The following is a 7,224-nucleotide window of genomic DNA, read 5'->3' as shown; positions in this document are numbered from 1 at the left end:
TAAGTTTCCCCAACGTTGACAGGGAATGATTGAATGGAATTTGGTACTGGGGCCTTTGGGAGGCCCCTAGGGCATTTCCCAATGGCAAAGGGTTACCTTGCCATCTCTTGTGATCTGCATTCATTATTTCAATGCTGGCCTTTGCTTCACCTTCTGCATGTTTCAGAAGCAGGGACCTTCTTTTTGAATTATCTCTCTTAAAAAAAAAATCACTTTTTGGATGCCACGCCTACAATCCCTTTTCTTTTATTTATTATATGTAAGTACACTGTAGCTTGGACCTTCAGAAGAGCAATCGGGTGCTCTTACCCACTGAGCCATCTCACCAGCCCTACAATCCCTTTTCAAATGACCTTTTTATTACAACAAAAACATAAGACATTTTTGACAGGGTTTCTCTATATTGTCCTGGCTGTCCTGGAACTCACTCTGTAGACCAGGCTGGCCTCGAACTCAGAAATCTGCCTGCCTCTGCCTCCTGAGTGCTGGGATTAAAGGTGTGTGCCACCACGCCCAGCTAAAAATGTGTAGCCCAAGCTGGCCTCGAACTCGTGATCCTCCTGCCTCTGCCTCCTTCAGCAAATGCTACCGGGGTGAGCCACCATAACCAGTGACTTTTCTTATTATAACTTTTAGGAATTACTTCTCCTTTCAGAGTAGCATCATAAACATGAGATCCAATATCAGACATATTTCTGATCCGTTTGTGTGTTGGTGCTGATGTTGCCTTTAAAGGTTTAATCATCCTTTTGCATTCTGAACTAGCATTTTCAAAAGCCAAAGATTCGACTGTATTTTTTTTTTTGACTTCTGAAACTGTTACTATTCTATTTACAGCTGAAGTAAATCCTTGCAAAAACTCGGTGAAGGCTTCTTTTGGACCTTACATGGTTTTAGTACATGAGTCAGAACTTTTTCCTGATTCTTTAACCTTGTCCCAAGCATTTAAAGCTGCTAAATGACATAGTGCCAATGTGTGATCATCAAATTCAAGCTGCCTTTGTAACTCAGACTATTGACCTTCTTCACCTAGCATCTGATCCTAAGAAATAGTAATACCTCTAGCCCTATTTCGCTGTTCTATGGCCCTAGCTTCCTCTTTTCATCATGTTCATCATTGTAACTAAAGAGTGCAAACCACAAAAACTGATCACTTCCTTAAATCTTGTCCTAGCTAGGGTTTCCATTGCTATGAAGAGACACCATAACCAACGCAACTCTAATAAAGGACAGCATTTAATTGGGGCTGGCTTACAGATTAAGAGGTTCAATCCATTATCATTATGGCAGGAAGCCTGGCAGCATCCAGGCAGGCATGGCACTGGAGGAGCTGAGAATTCTACACCTTGTTCCTAAGGCAAATAGGAACAGACTATTGTCTTCCAAGCAGCTACAAGGAGGGTCTCAAACCCCACCCCCATAGTGACACACTTCCTCCAACAAGACCACACCTATTCCAACAAGGCCACACCTAATAGTGCCACTCCCTGGGCCAAGCATATTCAAACCACCACAAATCTCCTCAAATCTAATTATGTCTATAGGATTCTATTTAACTGCTTCATAACCTAGGGGCTGCCTATTGTCTCCTGGTAGGTCTTGTATAAGTAACTGGGTAAACTAAGACTGGTTTTCTAACAGCCTTGGATCACCTCTCCTAAGTTTTATCATATGGTAGCATGGTAGATTCTTTTTTTTTTTTTTTTNGNTTTTNNNGANNGGGNTTNTCTTTGTAGTCCAGGCTGNCCTCGAACTCAGAAATCCGCCTGCCTCTGCCTCCCAAGTGCTGGGATTAAAGGCGTGCGCCACCACCACCCGGCTGCATGGTAGATTCTTGTCTAAGTTCTTTCGCCCGTGTTTCTCTTACTTTCACTTACTTTCATTTATAAGTCATTCTAAGGCTTATATTTTTTTTTTTTTTTTTTTTTTGGTTTTTCNAGACAGGGTTTCTCTGTGCAGCCCTGGCTGTCCTGGAACTCACTCTGTAGACCAGGCTGGCCTCAAACTCAGAAATCTGCCTGCCTCTGCCTCCCGAGTGCTGGGACTAAAGGCGTGCGCCACCACGCCCGGCTCTAAGGCTTATATATTATTAATCTACTTTTCATAGTTTTCTGTTACCTGTATTTCTAAAGCTTTTTTTTTTTTTTCATTGAAAGGATACAGAAAGTCACTATGGCTACTAAGGGTAAAATATGAACTGATAATAATCATAACTGATATTGATCTAATTTTAGTGTTTCACTTCTGCTTCTATTTTCAAGCCATCTAAAGTAATCACTACACAGGCTCCTACTGAAGTAGCACCTTTTATTATGTCTTTTCCCATCCTTAAGTCTCTCCTTGAAGACTTCCCAGGTGACTCATCAAATCTGATCACTTCTGATTGTAATATCCAAAATAAATTCAAGACCATCTAGTACCTTCCCCCTTCGAAAAGGACTTTCCAAACTGTACTAGCAGGCCAAGTGCAGAGCCAGATAAAGAAGCTGGCTGACTAAACAAATGTAAAAACAGAGTTTTAGCCATCAAAATGATTAAGCCTGCAGCTACCAAAACAATATTAGCTGTTCTCAAGAAATAACCATAACAAGATAAGCAATTCTCCTGCTCCCAACCACACACACACACACACACACACACACTGAAGAAGACTACAAACCACCTGTGGCCTCCCTTCCCCCCAGCCTGGAACCTGCCTGCTCAAGGGTGGAGCTACCGGCTCATTCGTCCTGCCACGCCCACTGCTGGAACCTGCCCTTGCTGCCTGGAGTCACACACGTGTTCGTCCTGCTACTGGACCCTGAGTTACTTGGCGGGAAATTGGGTTCCCTCCCCCTTCCTTTATAAACTGAGTGTCTGGAATTAGTAAAATTGAGTCTTGATCAGAATCTTGTCTAGACTCCATTGTTTCTTCCGCCCCGTCTAGTTTCCTCTCTTTCAGCCTGAACTGCCTTTCTCAGTGAACCGTTCGTGTTGTGGACCGCGGGCGGGCCGCAACAACCACCCTGACCTTGTTTCGAGAATTTCCCTGACGTTGATAGCTATGATGTTAATAGCTGATCCATAAGTTCAAATTGTACTATTGCTTTGCTGACCAAATCATAATAACCCACCATGGGGGCAATCAAAGTGAGTCACTAGGCCAAAGGGTTACTTAGTCACTATACAAACCAACCAATGTCTGAAAGGGTTACTTGCTACACCAATGAGAACCTTGTTGCTCAAATCTGCCCTTTACAAAGGTATAAAAAGTGTGTTCTTTCTTGGTTCTGGGTCTCTCCTCTGGCCTGCGTGCTGAGAGGGGAATCCCCAACATTTTGGATCAATAAAAATCCTCATGCAGTTTGCAGCAATGGCAGCGTTTTCTGTGTTCTTTGTGAGTAAGGGTCTTTTGAGGAACTCCAACATTGATCAAGCCAGCTTAGTCAGCCAACAGGTTCTCCAGGGCAGGAGGGAGGATTTAAAAGAATATTAGACAATTAAAATTAAAAAATTAAAAAGAAAATTAGACAATTAAAATTTAAAAATTAAAACAATTAGACAACACTGTAGCATAACCCCAGCCAGTTCTGAGGCTGAGGCAGGTTTATTTTTTCCTAGTCTGCTTTTATACCATTTTAATTACATGCAAGTAACAAGGTCAGTTCTAGGTTATGAAACAAGCAAGACAATAAACACAAATAGTTGAGGAACAAGCAAGAAAATAAAGTCCCTGACCAAGATATCTGAGCCACTTCCCTGTCCTAGCCCAAAGACTTATCCTTGACTGAAGCCTACTTCTTTGTTCCAGTCTAAAATTAGATTCCTTCCTGAGCTTACTTCCTGGTCCTGACCCATTTTCAAATTCCTGCCTGAAGCCTACTTCCTTGTCCTTTCCCAATGGCAAATTCCTGTCAAGCAGCCCCAAAAGCTCTCCACAGGCATCTATCTCACTTTGTCCTCAGCTGGGGTAATTTCCTTGTCTATATGGTCATGCTACCCATTGAAGCACCAAATGCTGTTTTTAACAAAATCTCACTGGGCAGTGGTGGCGCACACCTTTAATCTCAGCACTTGGGAAGCAGAGGCAGGTGGATTTTTGAGTTTGAGGCCAGCCTGGTCTATAGAGTGAGTTCCAGGACAGCCAGGGCTACACAGAGAAACCCTGTCTTGAAAAAAAAAAAAAAAAAACCAAACAAATCTCAAATGTTTGATTTTACCAATAAAGACGTGGGAGCTGGATGCTGAGATGAAAGCCTACGAGCTCAGAAAGTTATAGAGAAAGCATTGAGCTCACCTTCTCCCTCTGCTGATGTCTCAAAAGGAAAAGAAAAGCTCTCGTCCAAGTTCTCTGAAAAACCCTTCACACTGAATGTCCCTCCCTCTACTTCCTATGCAGCTCTCTGTTCTTCCTCCCAACGTCCTCTCACTCCACAGTTTGTCCCTATGTTTACTCCATGTCCAGTGGTTGTCTACTCTGCCTCTTGGATCAATGGCTGACTTTCTTTAATCCTGTTTACAGTAAACAGAAAACTCTTGGATTAAGGTGCATGCTAGGGCTGAGCCACACAACAAGGAGAAACAGATTTTTCCAGTAAACAAAACAATGTTGGGGTTCCCAGTGTGATCAAATATCCTGCATCAAACACTGCATGTAAGCAACACTGTGGTAACACAGGCACATCAATGGTCCGTGATATGAGTATGTTTAAAGGAGCATAGAAAATGTTTGGGGATAATGGAACTTTCTTCTACCTGTGATTTCTGTTCTTGGTTGTTAGTGTGACTACAATTAAAATCTAAAGATGGAGGCGCACAGCTGCAATGGGTTCTTTGCTTTATTTGAAGTGGGAAGATCTACTTCTAGTCTATATAAGAACATGAAAAAAGTAAGCTTTTGCTCTTTGCCTGCTTACCCTCCCTCCCACTGGCAAGTCCATTTCTTCACTGGCATTAGGATTTCTGCACATCTTGAAGACCATCTAAGACATTTAGCCTCATGGAAGGAGCAACTACTGAATTCTTGGACCTTTTGTTTATAGGTAGCCATTGTTGGATTAGCTGGGCCACAGCCTGTAAGTCATTGTATTACATTTCTTGTATAGGTAGAGATAGATAGATAGATAGATAGATAGATAGATAGATAGATATGAGATAATGTCTTAGGATTTCTATTGCTGTGTAGAGACACCATGACCATAGCAACTCTTTTTTTTTTGTTGTTGTTGTTGTTGTTTTGAGACAGGGTTTCTCTGTATAGCCCTGGCTGTCCTGGAACTCACTCTGTAGACCAGGCTGGCCTAGAACTCAGAAATCTGCCTCCCAAGTGCTGGGATTAAAGGCGTGCGCCACCATGCCCGGCGACCATAGCAACTCTTACAAAGTAAAACACTTAATTGGGGATTCTTGTGATTATAAAAAGATAAAGAGATATAAGAATATGTTCTATGGGAGTGTGATGAGGTGTGGGAAAAGGGGATGTCTCAGCAGGCCCATGCCAAGGCGTCCCCTCCCCCTGAGGGACCAGCCACATGAAGGTATAGTATAGAATAGAGTTTATTCAGGGCATGGGGAAGAGAGTTTAGAGGGTAGTAGTGGCAGGGGGGCGGGGGGGGGGGGGGGAAAGAGAGGGGGGGGGGGGGGGGGGGGGGGGGGGGGGGGGGAGAGAGAGAGAGAGAGAGAGAGAGAGAGAGAGAGAGAGAGAGAGAGAGAAGTATAGTGTATAGTAGAGGCCAGCCATGACCATGTGGAGAGGGGGGGGAAGGGAATGGGGAGACAGGGGGAGCAAGAGGCATGAGAGAGGCAAGAGTAAGAGAAGGAGGAGGGAGCAAGCAACACTTTTTATAGTGGGCCAGGCCTACATGGCTGTTGCCAGGTAACTGTGGTGTGGAGTTTAGTCAGAATGCTAGCAGGGCTTGCTTACAGATCTGAGGTTTAGACGATTATGATCATGGCAGGAAGCATGGTGGAATTCAGGCAGTTCTGGAGAGGTAGCTGAGAGTTCTACATCTGGAGCCACCAACAGCAGGAAGAAACAATGAGCCACTAGGCCTGGCTTGGGCTTCTGAAACCTTGAAACTCACTCCAACTCTGCCCCCACCCTTGTGACACATTTCCTCCAATAAGGCCACACCTCCAATAATGCCACTATGAGTCTATAGGGGCCATTCAAACCACCACAGATAGAGCACCATGCTCTGCTACCTATGATAGCATTGGTGGTTATACAGCTGTATGAAGCTGATACAACTCACAGAACTGTGACCTGTAGTGAACTTAGGGGCTGGGGATATACCTTAGTGGCAACGAGCATGCTCAGTGTTTAAAAGGCTCTGGAATGAATACCACGAACTACAAAAAGAAGAAGAAAAAGAATCGTTAACTTTACTGCATATAAATCAAATCTTTAAAAGAAAACCACTGCAAAACACAGTGTAATCTCCCAAGAAAGATTGTATAAATTAGACCAGCCCTGTCTACAAAGTGAGACCTTGTCTCAATAAATATTAGATTAAAATGAATGACATTGGCTGGAGAGATGACAAGGTAGTTAAGAGCACTAGCTGCTCTTGGAGAGAACCCACATTCAACTCAGCAACCATCTTTAACTCCAGTTTTCGGGAATCCAATGCCTTCCTCTGGCCTCTGTGGGCACCAGGCATGTGGTGCATATACATACATGTAGGCAAACACACACACAAACATACATAGAGGAGGATAGCCTGGTCTACAAAGTGAGTTCCAGGACATCCAGGGGAACACAGAGAAACCCTGTCTCAAAAACAAACAAACAAACAAACAAACAAAAAACCCACATACATAGAAAACCCCAAACTTCTTAAAATAAAGGGTTAATTCAAAGACTGTTGAAACACAACAGAGAGCTCTGAAGTGACATCTCAGTCAGGTGAAAGCCTTGCAAACAAGGTAAGTCCCAGCAAAGCCCTCCATCTTGTCACAGGACACCTAAGATCACAAGGGTATTGCCCTCACAGGACCCCCAAGGATTGCAAGGGCAATGCCCTCAGATGTTGCCCTCAGCAGCCTCAGAAGCACAAAGTAGAGAAAGACTTACTTTGAAGAGATTTGCATGCATGGCTTTGTTTACTATAAAAGCAAATAAGACTCACAGAACTACAACTTTGAATTGTATTATTAAAATATGATCAATTTGCACCAAAAGTACAAAGACAGTAGAAAATTTGAAATCAAACGAAACTTTAGATTCCCCAAACCTCTATAAAA

The sequence above is a fragment of the Mus caroli genome, chromosome 1 (assembly GCF_900094665.2).
Source record: "Mus caroli chromosome 1, CAROLI_EIJ_v1.1, whole genome shotgun sequence".
Taxonomy (NCBI): domain Eukaryota; kingdom Metazoa; phylum Chordata; class Mammalia; order Rodentia; family Muridae; genus Mus; species Mus caroli.
Note: the sequence above shows the minus strand (reverse complement) of the source record.